The 13,105-nt window shown below is 37.2% G+C and overlaps 1 protein-coding gene across 3 annotated transcripts in view; it reads right to left on the minus strand.

Annotated features, from left to right (window-relative positions):
* The window catches only part of LOC309854328 (phospholipid scramblase 4-like), a 49,136-nt gene extending 36,333 nt beyond the window's left edge, over positions 1–12,803 (minus strand). The window contains exons 1-2 of one of the 3 annotated variants that reach the window (XM_082713342.1): positions 12,256–12,803; positions 416–622 (exon numbers count right to left, since the gene is read on the minus strand). The gene's annotated coding sequence lies outside the window, so the exon portion shown is untranslated. The remainder of the gene's footprint in view (positions 1–415; positions 623–12,255) is intronic. The other 2 variants (XR_014306170.1, XM_082713341.1) reach the window with 2 other exon arrangements.
* Positions 12,804–13,105: the final 302 nt, after the last annotated feature.

Consider the following 13,105-nt stretch of genomic DNA (forward strand, 5'->3'; position numbering starts at 1 on the left):
GGGAAGCAGGCTCCCCGCCGAGCAGAGAGCAGAGAGCCCGATGCGGGACTCGATCCCAGGACTCTGAGACCATGACCTGAGCCGAAGGCAGCGGCTTAACCCACTGAGCCACCCAGGCGCAGTAAAAGGCTCATATGTTATTTTTCTATATCCATAAAAGTCTATTCCACTTTAGTTGTTACAGGTAAATTAGATGTTAGTTCACAACCTTCACTGTGATTCCCCAGTGGAATCTGAAACCAGTCTCCCTAGAGAGATGACAGGGGAGACTGACAAAGAAGCAGACCACTCCCAGTTGGTAGGTGGCAAGTTTAACAAGGGGACTTACATACAAGGCTTGTCTTGGGCAGCTGTAGGCTATGAGCAGATCTCCATTACAGCCACCAGAATCTTAAAGTTTATACAGAGGCCTTACCTGGGCTATGACATACAACATCTGTAAGGTCTCAACACCATATTACTATCTCAAGCCTATGTCCTTGGGCATCTTCCAGCCTGGTGAGGGCAAGTAGAGTGCATATTCCAAGGACAGGGGAGAAGATGGAGCTATAATTGTTGGGGTCCAGCTCATAGGTCAGTTGGTGATCACAGGCTCTTGATGACCTCTTCCAACATGAGCATACTGAAAATTTTAGAAGATCATTTTAATAACATGCAACCACAATAACACATTCTTTTTTTATTATCAAAATCATATGTTATTTGTAGAAAATAAAGAAAAACAAAAAGTCATAAAAAGGAAAAGAGTTACATTTTTGTTCTTACTTTCCCAAAGTAACCATCCTTAAAATGTTAGCATAATCCATTTGTGTGTATGTGAATTTCTGCGTGAATGTATGAGGAATGAGTTACAATATATATTATAATAAAATTAAGATCTCAGTATACTATAGTCATACATTAATGAATATATTTTGGATATAACATATTATTTTAAACCACAATTTTAGTGACTACAAAGCTATCTATTATTGGTTGTGCCTACCTAATTCAAACTATTTTATTATTACTGTTTTAATTTTTTTTGAATTATGATTAATACTATAAAATATACTTTTACATGAGTGTCTGAATGTACAAATGGTTAATGTCTATTGCCTTAGTAGAAAATAATTTATGTTAAGGTTTTGGGTCAACAAAGTTTTCACAATTTGGAAACATTTTGCCTAGATATTTTCTTTCTAATAACAGTCCTTCTGTTTAAGCCCAAATCATATGAATGACCATCTTGGCACTAAATATTATTTTCCTTTATTCACTTCCTATTTATTACATGGAAACTATGGCTATTATTTTATGACACCATTATATAAAATAATTCTCTTCTAGTACTGAAAATACTAGTTATGCACTGCTTAAAACAGAATAGTTAACTTATAATGGCTTAATAAGTTTTAAAAAATTAAATGCAGAAATGCTGCAGAATAGCAGATATATGGTACTGTATGTAATTTTAATCTCTTATTCTAAAAGATCTGATCTTGTAAGACACTTTAAATCATCTATTGCTAGCTTAAAACTATATAAATTTTTATTAATTTCTTCAAATGAGGCAAGATAAAAACAAAAAGAAATATAATAGGTCCCTAAGCAAGCAGTCTCCCCAACTGGAAGGTTAAAATAACAAATGCAATGTATTTCCATTGAGCTTGTTTATGGATTCTGTACTGAACATTAATGTAGTTGAGTTACTAGCATCCAATAAGATAATAATCAAAAGTAAAACACATTTTCCAGTATAGGTGCAGTGAAATTGTTAATAAGAAAGATTTAAATCAGATTTGATAGGGGTATCCAGATATACGGACTCTGCTCCTTCCCAATTTTATACATTGATGGTGTAACTGGACCCTTGTGGTAAATTCACTAAACTTACTATGCATTCTATAGTTTACCTTCTTTTTTGAATATTTTTAAAGTTCACTTCAGTGTATAGAGAAGGCTAAGATGCCTGAGATATATAAGAACTGATTATTATTTTTATGACCAATATAGCAACTCAGAATTTGGTCGCTTCATTATTGAACCTCTTTATCTTTAAATTGTCACTTCCCCAACATCTTCATAGATGGTCTAGAAATACCGATCCATTTCACTTTGTGGAAAGTTCTATAGAACAGAACAGGGGTGGAAACTGTAGCACAGAGGAGTTTAAGAGCATTTTTCCAGGGTTGCACAGCTATCGAGAAGTACTGGTAGGATTAGAGCCCAGGCAGTTTAGTTCCCGCAGCCACATTTGTCTCATTTGCTGCAGCCTGTACTTCTTAATCCTCTTCACCTATGTTTTACCTAGAAGTGGGATTTCTGGATCTTACGGTAGTTCTATTTTTTAATTTTTTGAGGAGATTCCACACTCTTTTAATGGCGACTGAAACAATTTCTATTCTCAACAGTGCACAAACCTTCCCTTTTCTTCACATCCTTGTCACCACTTGTTATTTCTGATCTTTTCAGTAAGAGCCACTCTGACAGGTGCGAATGTCTCATCGTGATTTTGATTTGCATTTTCCAGGTGGTTACTGATGCTGTACATCTTTTCATGGGCCAGTTGGCTGTCTGTATGTCTTCTCTAGAAAAATGTCTCCTTACATCCTCTGACCATTTTTAGTTATCTTGAATTACAAGAGGTCTTTATATATTTTGGCTGTTAGTGCCTTATCAGATAAATCATTGCAAATATCTTTTACCATTCAGTATGCTGTCTTTTCATTTTCTTGATGATTTCCTCAACTGTGCAAGTTTTTCAGTTTTAGTCCCATCTGTTTATTTTAGCTTTTGTTGTCCTTGTCTGCTGAGACAGATGCAAAAGTATTAAGACTGATGTCAAAAAGTTTATTACCTGTTTTCTTCTAGCACTTGTATGACTTCAGGTCTTACATTTAAGTATTTAACCAATTTTTAAGTTTATTTTTATGTATTATAAGGAAGTGGTCCATTCCCTCTACCCACTTTGTTTAGAGTTTTATCATAAATTGGTGTTTTTCTCCCATTTGTCAAATGATTTTTCTCCATCTATTAAGATAATCATGATTTTCACCGTTCATCTTGTTAATGTGTTATATCACATTGATTTGCAACCATCCTCGCATCCTTGGAATAAATACCACTTGATAATAGTATATGGTCCCTTTAATATATTTTGAATTGGGATTGCTAACATTTTGTTAAGGATTTTTGCACCTATGTTCATCAGAGATGTTGGCCTATGATTTTTTTTTCTTTTCTTTCTTCTTTCTTTCTCCTTGTGTGGGTCTATATTGTTATCAGCTTCCTTCTTAGAGCTGCTTTTGTTGCATTCCATAACTTTTGGAGCATAGTGTCTTCATTTTCATTTGTTTCAATATGTTTTTCATTTCATTTTTTATTTTTTCAATGACCCTGTGATTGTTGAGCAAGCACATGGTTTAGCCTCCTCATCTGAGTTTTTTCCCAGTTTTCTCCTTAAAATTTATTTCTAATTTCATACCATTATGGTTGGGAAAAATGCTGGATACAATTTCAATCTTCTTTAAGTTTATTTAGATTGTCTTGTGGCCTAACATTATCTATCCTGGAAAATGATCCATGCACCCTTGAGAAGAAAGTGTATTCTGCTTTTTATAGTTGGAATGTTCTGTATATATCTGGTTAAATCCATCTGGTCTAATGTGCCATTTAAGGCCAATGTTTCTTTATTACTTTTCTGGCTTATATATCCATTGATATGGATAGTGGGGTATTAAGGTCCCCTACTATTATTGCTTTACTGTGGGAAACCCCCCCCAATGTCTTTTAATACTTGCTTTACATATTTAGGTGCCTTTATGTTGTGTGCATAAATACGTACAAGTGTTATATCTTCTTGTTGGATTGATTCCCTTATCATTATGTAATGCTTTTGTCTCTTTACAGCCTTTGTTTTGGAGTTCTATTTTGTATGATGTATTGCTACCCCAGCTTTCTTTTCACTTCTATTTACATGGAATATCCTTTTCTATTCCTTCACTCTCATTCTGTGTGTCTTTAGAGCTGAAATGAGTCTCTTTTGGACAGTATATAGATGGGTCTAGCTATTTTATCCATTCAGCCATCCTCTATCTTTTGATTGGAGATTTTAGTCCATTTATATTTAAAGTGATTATTGATGGGTGTGTTTTTATTGCCATTTTGTTCATTTCTTTTTTCCTGGTTGCTTTTGTAGTTCTTCTCTATTCTCTTGCCCTCTTCCCTTGTGATTTGAGAATGTTCTTTAGTACTATTTTTCGATTCCTTTCGATTTTTTTGTGTATCTATTATAGGGTTTGGTTTGTGTTTACCATGAGGTTCATCTATATCTACGTAGGTATGCAGTCTGTTTTAAGTCGGTGGTTGCTGAAGTTTGAATGCTTTCTAAAAACACCACCTTTTTACTCAACTCCTGTTTTATGTTTTGGATGTCATATTTTACATCTTTTGTGTATCCCTTAACTAATTATTGCAAATATAGTTGATTTTACTACTTTTTATCTTTTAAATTTCATACCAGATTAATAAGTGATTGACCCACTATTTTTACTATTTACTTTACCAGTGAGATTTTTTTCTTTCATTTTTTTTCTAGTATTGGTTTTTTCTTTATGTTTAAAGAAATTCATCTAATATTCTTAGTAAGTTGGTTTAGTGGTATTGAACACCTTTATCTTTTGCTTGTCTGGCAAAATTTTTTATCTCCCCTTCAATACTGAAGAATACCTGATAACCTTATAAGGTTATCAGGTATTCTTGGTTGCCATTTTTTCCTTTTAGAACCTTGAATGTATCATGCCACTCCCTTCTGGTCTATAAAATTTATGCTGAATGATCATAATCTATGGAAACTTCCATTACATACAACTAATTGCTTCTGGCTTGCTGCTTTTAAGATGTTCTCTTTCGTTTTTGACATTTTAATTACAATGTACCTTAGTTTGGATACTTTTGGGTTCGTCTTCTTTAGGAGTGTTTATACTTCCTCAACCTGGATGTCTGTTTTCTTCCCTAGGTTAGAAATGTTTTCAGTTATTATTTCTTCAAATAAGTTTTCTTCCCCATTCTCTCTCTTTTCCTTCTGGAACCCCTGTAATGCAAATGTTGGTATGCTGGATGTTGTCCTGGAGGTCTTTTAAACTAGCTAATTTTTCTTTTACATTTATAATTATTTCATTCCATGCTGAAATATATATGACATAAGCATGATGAAAAACAAATTTCATTATAAGCATTTTTATATGGAGATGAGTATACATACTCACTTTAAGTTCCACCTTCTATTTCCTGAAATTCCACTATATTTCACTCATGTAAGCACATTGAGATAAAGAATAAATATCTGAAGACTGAAGTTTTTTACCTATAGAAATATGATCAATCAGATTCAAACTTCCATTTGTCACTAGAATATTTAGAGATTTACTAACCAACTATCCTCATTTTCTTTTCTTTTCTTTTCTTTTTTTTTTTTAAAGACTTTATTTGAGAGAGAGAGTGAGTGAGAGTGAAAGCATGAGCTGGAGGGAGGGGCAGAAGGAGAGAGAGAAGCAAACTCCCCACTGAGCAGGAAGCCCGACCTCAGTCTCAATTCCAGGATTATGGGATCATGATCTGAGCAGAAGGTAGATACTTAACCAACTAAGCCACCCAAGCACCCTCATCCTCATCTTCCTTAATTCTTCTTTTTTTTTTTTCCTATTCAGTGTGGTTGATTTCCACTATTGAGTCTTTCATTCATATTTCCACTATTGAGTCTTTCATTCATTCTGTTTATTCTCCCATATGTTTTTCATTTCTGTTATTGTATGCTTCAGTTCTGATTGGTACTCTTTTATACTTTCTCTTTATTGAAGTTCCTTAGTGTGTTTATATATTCTTCTCTTGAATTTGGTAAGCATATTTATGACCATTACTTTGAATACTTTATTGGGTAGACTGCTTATCTCCCTTTCATTTCGCTCTTTTTCTGTGGGTTTTGTCTTGCTCTTTTGTTATTCCTCTATTTCTTCATTTTGCCTGGCTCTCTGTGTTTCTTTATATGTATTAGATAGTTACATCTTTGGTATACCTTCCAGTCTTAATGGAGTGGCCTTAGGTAGGAGATGTCCAGTGGTGCTCAGAAGCACAATTCCCTCTGGCATCCAGAGCTAGGTGTTCAGAGATGTCCCCTCTGGGGGCTGTATGCTCCCTCCTGTTGGGGCAGGGCTGTGAATGCTGCTAGCATGCTGCTGTATGGGTTGGTTTGCAGCCCAGCTGGCTGCAAGGCCTGACCATTAGAGCTGTTGGCCCATTGGTAGGTGGGTTTATTATCATGATGGCTATTATGCCCAGTCAAGGCACAGGGCTGTACAGGGCTCTTGGTGGGGAATGCGTCCTGGCACAGGCAGTGTAGAGGGAACATTCCAAAAGAGCACCCACAAGCACCAGGATCAGCTACTGAATGAGATAGTAGAAATGGCTACTATGAATGTCTCAGTCCCTGTGGAGAGGCCCAGATGCCTCTTGCCTTTCTGGCAGGTGCTCCAAGATTAGCAAGTCGGTTCCTTTACGATGTGCTTTTTGATCTGGTCTTTTTGTGATGGTTACCAAATTAAGTGAGTCTGTGTTTGAGACCTTTAAGAGAAGATTTACCTTTCCCTACAGTTCTGTAGTTTTTCTGGATGTATTCCCTGTTACTTTTCAAAGCCAGGTGTTTTGAGGGCTCATCTTTCCTGTGCAGAATCTAAGGGTTCAGATCCTGAAGTTTGAATCTCTTGCTCTTCAGAAAGAAGTTCTGTACCTTTGTGATTCCTTCTGACCATAAAAGGCCACACTTGTGTTGTGTTTTTTTTTTTTCCTTATCAAGAATATATCTGCTTCTTCTACCCATCTCAGTGCTATTCTTGATTGTAGAGGTTCTGTTCATCCAATTTTTAGGTCCCCTGCTGAGGGAATTATTCCATATACATTTGTAGATTTGGTGTGTCTGTGAGAAGTGAGCTCAGGATCTTCTTTTTTTCTTTTAAAGATGTTATTTATTTATTTGACAGAAAGTGACACAGTGAGAGAGGGAACACAAGCAGGGTAAGTGTGAGAGGGAGAAGCAGGCTTCCCCAAGCAGGGAGCCCCAAGTGGGGCTTGATCCCAGAACCCTGGGATCATCACCTGAGCCAAAGGCAGACACTTAATGACTGCAACATCTAGGCACGCTGAGCTCAGGATCTTCTTATAGCACCATCTCACACTGGTGTTTGGTTTATTTCATTTATTTTGCTCAGGAAAAGTTCTGTGAATTATAAACAGCCAACTCATGTGTGACATTGCCATATTTAACTCTAATTTTAAACTTGAGTCAGTTTATATATTTTAGTACACATAGTGAGGTAGGTAAATAATTCACAAAAAATTCTGCAGCAAAAATTCTCGAGACATAAACACAGAACAAGATGCTTTTCACAGGCTTCTCCAGCTTTCCTTCCTGGGAAACCGAACCAAGGGGAGATCATGTTTATGAAAGGAAGTGTTGGAATCTCTGCCATCCTCCTATCGTCCAACAGACCTGCTGGACCAAAGAGAAAACACATCTGCCCCTTTCTGGCTGGCAAGTGGTATTGTATAGTTCAACAGGAAATAAGGTGGGGCAGTAACGGATTCAGCCTGCTGATGCTAATAGAACTTTGTGAGAGAACAGGGAGAGAATTAGCAGTGGTAGAAGTAAGTTTAAGTAAGTTCACAAGAGTAAACATTTTTGTAAAGTCAAGAGTCTTAAAAAATGATTACATTTTGGTGGAAGCACATATCTTTCTCTACTTGGGCTAATCTAACAAAATACCATAGACTGGGTAGCTTATAAACAACAGAAATTTATTTTTCCAAAATCTGGAGTCTGGAAAATGCAAGATCAAGTTTTCTGTCTGGTGAGAGCCTACCTCCTAGTTCATAGATAACTCTTTTCACTGCATCCTCAAATGGTGGAGGGGGTAAGGGATTTCTCTGCATTTACATAAGTAACTATGACCTAGGGAAATGATCCCAAGAACCTAATACATGATCAAGTTCACAAATTACTTTGTGCAAAACTTGTAACTTTTTGAAAAACTTAAAACTATATAGACCTTTGACACTAAAATAATATAAAAATAATTGAGAATAAAATTGAAATACAAATTACAGCCTTCTATAGCAAAATTTAAAAGGGGAATTTGGTTGTTATTTTTATATTAGATCAAGTTGCTGAAATTTATTTTTAGTAAATATATATGCTTAAATTATAACATTATTTTTAAAACTTTAGTTAAAATACTCTTCTGGGGTATCTGAAATGGTAGCTATTTTAAAAATGGATGATTAATAGGATATACAATGTTCCTACAAATGACTGGCTTTCTCCCAAACTTTTTATCAATTTAGTGAAAATATCTCCAAAGTGTTTAGTCATTTTCCTACCTTCTCAAGCATTTAAATATTATCCAAAATGTTTCAGAAAAAAGAATTAGATAAATATATTTGTAGTTATAGTTGAATTCTGTGACACTATAAACACTGTGTAGTTTTCATCATATTGAAACAAGAAAAATAATGCAAATATTTCATATGGTTCAGTAAAAACATTATAACAAAACTTCTTGACACAATCTTATTGACACCTTTAAGAGGTATGGTTACAAGTACTTTTGTAAAAAATAATAAAATGTTTATAATATGAATAATTATAATGTGGATAACTTTGTTTTTAAGAAGTCTGAGAAACCTAGAGGAAATACTAAAATGTAAGTAGTATTTCCTCTTCAACCTTTCTATAATAAATATAAAATAGACTTTAGTAACCTGAATAAGTTGAAAAAAAATAATAAAAATAGAACTGCCACTGCACTATGCACTTAAAAATGGCTAGAATGGTGAATTTTACATTATATTTTATAACAGAGAAGAAAAAAAAAAGAAGGCAAGAATCACTGTAACTTGAAGATATCTATAGTAACAACAAATTTCCCTATTTACACTTAAAACTCCCAATACCACTAAATCAAAAACGTAAAATAGTGTGTATTTGTTATGATGACCTTGCAAAATTGAATAAAAATTAATCTATGGAAAAAAACCCCAGAACTAATAGTACTCTTGTAGTGAATCTGTAAGTAAAAAGACCTTCTGAGTTCATCTGATGTATAGCTTCTACACACTCTTCCAAGTTCAGTTGTATTAATAGGTTTTAATTACTGGCTCTTGTGGTATATTGTATTGTATTGACTAGTTTCACGAGTTTCTTGGTTACTTAGGATCTAGAGAGTTGTGTGGGCACAATACAAACTCAAATCCAATGACTGAAGAAATCAGTCATTCCTATTCAGCACCTTGGCATCTTTATATTTGCTATCACATGTGCTGAGATTAGAAAAACTATCCTCAAAGTCACTATACAGGTTTTCCACTAACAAGATGAACAAAGATCTATTACAATGGGATAACATAAATATACAGATATCTATAGTTTCACAGCATCTTATTATTAGAACTGTATATGTAATGTGTATATTTAAAAAAATATTTTATTTATTTGAGAGAGAGAGAAAGAGAGAGAGACAGAGCATGAGCAGTGGGGGAGGAGACAGAGAGGGAGGGAGAAACAGACTCCCTTCTGAGTGGGGAGCCGGACTTGAGGCTTGATTCCAGGACCTTGGGATCATGATATGGGACCAAAGGCAGCCGCTTAATTAACTGAGCCCTATAATGTATACATTTAATTATATATTAACATGGAATCAAGGTACCCTATAATGTATACATTTAATTATATATTAACATGGAATCAATCATACAAAAAATTGAGAAGTGAAGGCTTTTCACTATGAACAAATGGTATTTTGGCAAAATCTATCTGATTTTATGTTATCCTTTCTGTAATCTACATGAATATATTTCTTATTTTATTCATTCTATAACCTTCCAAACAAATGATATATGAAGGAATATTTTTTTCTTTTCAACAAATGCTAGGGACTGTAAAGGTCAGCTTTTGGTTTTATTTTAAAATAAAAGCATGAGACCAAATAGAAGCAAGCTGATAACTACAGTCTATAGATAAATTTTATTAAATACATTAAATTGGGTTAAGTGGTTTAGAGAGACTATCAGGTCTCTCTCAATTTTAGCTTTCAGGAAAGTTGTTTTTGTCATTTTGGAGTATAAAAATATTGGAAGAATAATTATTCTCATGAGGTTTATAGAATTCATTTAAGTAAACATTACCATGTAAATTATATCTGGACTGTTAACAGATAATGTCTTATTGTATCGATCTGTCTAGTTTTCTGGTATTGAAAATTATAATAAAGCAGGAGATCATGTGGCCTATGAGTAAATCATTTTAACAAGAAATCTCACATTTACAAAGATAGACTTCCTTTGACTTGGAGTTACCTGCAAACAAACACAGTAACAAAATTCAAGTAGTCAGGGAATATTCGTATCATGAAAAGTAAGGATTCCTTCTGCCTCAAACCCCATTTTTCATCTCTAAAGGTACCACTGATAACAGATTTTTTTTTGTCTTCCAGGAGACATTCTAAGAACCAAACTAATATGTACACCTAGTGTCTTAGTCCATCTGTGCTGCTATAACAAAAATACCATAAACCGGATGGCTTATGAACAACAAACATTTATTTTTCACAGTTCTGGAGTGTGGAAGTCCAAGATCAGCCTGATGTGGCGAGGGCCTTCTTCCCAGATGCAGACTTATTGTAACCTCACATAGTAGAAGGGGCAAGGAAGGGATCATTCTCTGGCCTCTACTGTAAGGGCAGTAATCCCATTCATGAGGGTACCATCCTTATGAACTCAGTACCTCCCAAAGGTCACATCACCCAACACTATGACTCTGGGCATTAGGACTCAATATACCAATTCTGAAAGGACACAAACATTATCTATAGCATCTTATAATACAAATGACAGTCTTCCATATGAGTTTGTGTACCTATTTTTTTTTTAAGATTTTATTTATTTATTCGACAGAGAGAGACACAGTGAGAGAAGGAATACAAGCAGGGTGAGTGGGAGAGGGAAATGCAGGCCTCTGAGTAGGGAGCCTGATGCCTGGCTCCACCCCAGGACCCAGGGATAACGACTTGAGCCCAAGGCAGACCCTTAATAACTGAGTCGCCCAGGTGCCCCTTGTGTATCTATTTTTAAACTTACTAGTCTTCTTATATCATTTCAATTGATATAAACCTTTTTTTCTTTTTATAACTGAACACATTTTCTTTAACTGGCCAGTTAATGAAAATTTAAATTCTTTCAAAATTTCAGCTATTTCAAAAAAATATGTATATATATATATATATATATATATACATTTTTTGTGTATATATATATTATAAATATATATACATATATGTATTTCTGTGGGATATACTCCTAGAAGTAGAACAGCTGCATCAAAGTCTCATGCTATTTGTTTTGATAGCTATAGTCGAATTACATAACTCAAAGGAAAAATCTGTATTGATAGCTACCGTCGAGTTTGCACTCCTGGCAATAATGTATACACTTTCCAACAGAGTTTCTATCAAAATTTTGTCACTATTAAATCTCATAGTCAAAGAATAATAATTTCTCGTTGAGGGGTTGAGTAATTTTTTGTTTGAAGATCATTTGTATCTCCTTTTTTACAAACTTTCATTTGTCCATTCTTATCTATTATTTTTTCTTCTTTTCAACTTGGGTTCTTTATATAAAGTTTAGTAGAACTTTGTCATATTTGAAATATTTTTGAAACGTGCCTTTGGTCCTTACTTATTGGAATTCTCCACGCAATATTTTATTTCGTGTAGTCAAATTTTAGCTCCTTTTGTTTTTGTCATCTCTCCTTAATCCTGAAGAATAACAACTATAAAATTAAACGTTCATTATGACATGCAAGAGGAGTCTGGCCCGGTAGAAACCCTCCTGCGGAACAGAGACTAGGAGGTGGCCCAGAGCAGCCCCCACGCGCCTTCTTCCCACAGGAGGCGCTAGAAAGCCGGGCAGGAAGGTCGGGCCAGCCAGCCAGTTCTCCCAGCACGCACACCTCCCTACAGGTCCTACTGAGTCTCCCGGCCAACGTGCGCCTCGAGCCCGGAAACTCCCGCACCACCTGAGGATGCACCGCGCGGCGCAGGGGGCGGCCGAGCACCAGCCCAGGACGCCGCGCGCCCCCGCATCCGCCAGCCCCGGCCTCCCCTCACCACCCAGGCGGCCCTCCAGCCTCCTGAACCCCTTTCCTCGCCCGCCCCCGGCTCCACTCACCGCGGGCCCGATGTCCTCTCCGCACCCGCGACGCTAGGCCCGAGGTCTAACTTCCCGGCGGAGCGGAGTAGAGAGGAGGGACAGGGGAGGAGAGAAGGAAGAGGAGGACGTTTCAAATGGAAAACAAACGAGAGCCCCGAGGGGAGGGGGCGGTGCGGGGCTCAGGGGCGTGGTCCCGGCTCGCCCGGACCCTCCCCCGGGGCCAGCGGCCGCGCGGACCTCGGACCCCAGCCCCCGCGCTTGGCCCTCGGCCGCCTCGGGTCGGTTGTGCGGGAGGCGCGGAGCGCCACGGCTGTAGGCGTCCAAATGAGAAAGGACGGAGAGGGGGACACGGAGAGAAAAGTTGTCAGAGCTCTAGTGTGAGGTGAAGAGGGAGGTAAGGGCCTGTGGACGGTTGTTTCTAATGGGAGACGCAGGTTTTTGAGGAGATTTGCTGACAGCGATTACTGTGCGCGGAAAGGAAGCGAAGAAACCAGTTTCGCAAGAGCCCGGTTAATTTGCACCCGCTCCCACCCCTCAGACCCTTGGCTTGGAGAATTGGCCTTGGCATTGCAATGCGCCTGGAAACACTCAGGCGCGGGCCCAGGCATTTTGTGGGTTTTTTTTTATTTTTCCCCCTCACAGGATTGGAAGAGACCAGTTTGATTTTGGAGGCAGGAAGGCGGGGACTCCGGAGCGGGGGAGGGGAGCCTGTGTTTTCCGACACTGGGGGAGAAATGCCTTTTGTTAATTACCATTGCTGAGCACAAATGCTACCCCCTCCTGCCGCCCCCGCCCCCAGCCCCAGACTCCTGCGATTCAGCTCTGGGGTGGCCCATGGGGAGAAGCACAACTGATTGACTTGAGCTGG

The sequence above is a fragment of the Mustela nivalis genome, assembly GCF_964662115.1.
Source record: "Mustela nivalis genome assembly, chromosome: 1".
NCBI lineage: Eukaryota > Metazoa > Chordata > Mammalia > Carnivora > Mustelidae > Mustela > Mustela nivalis.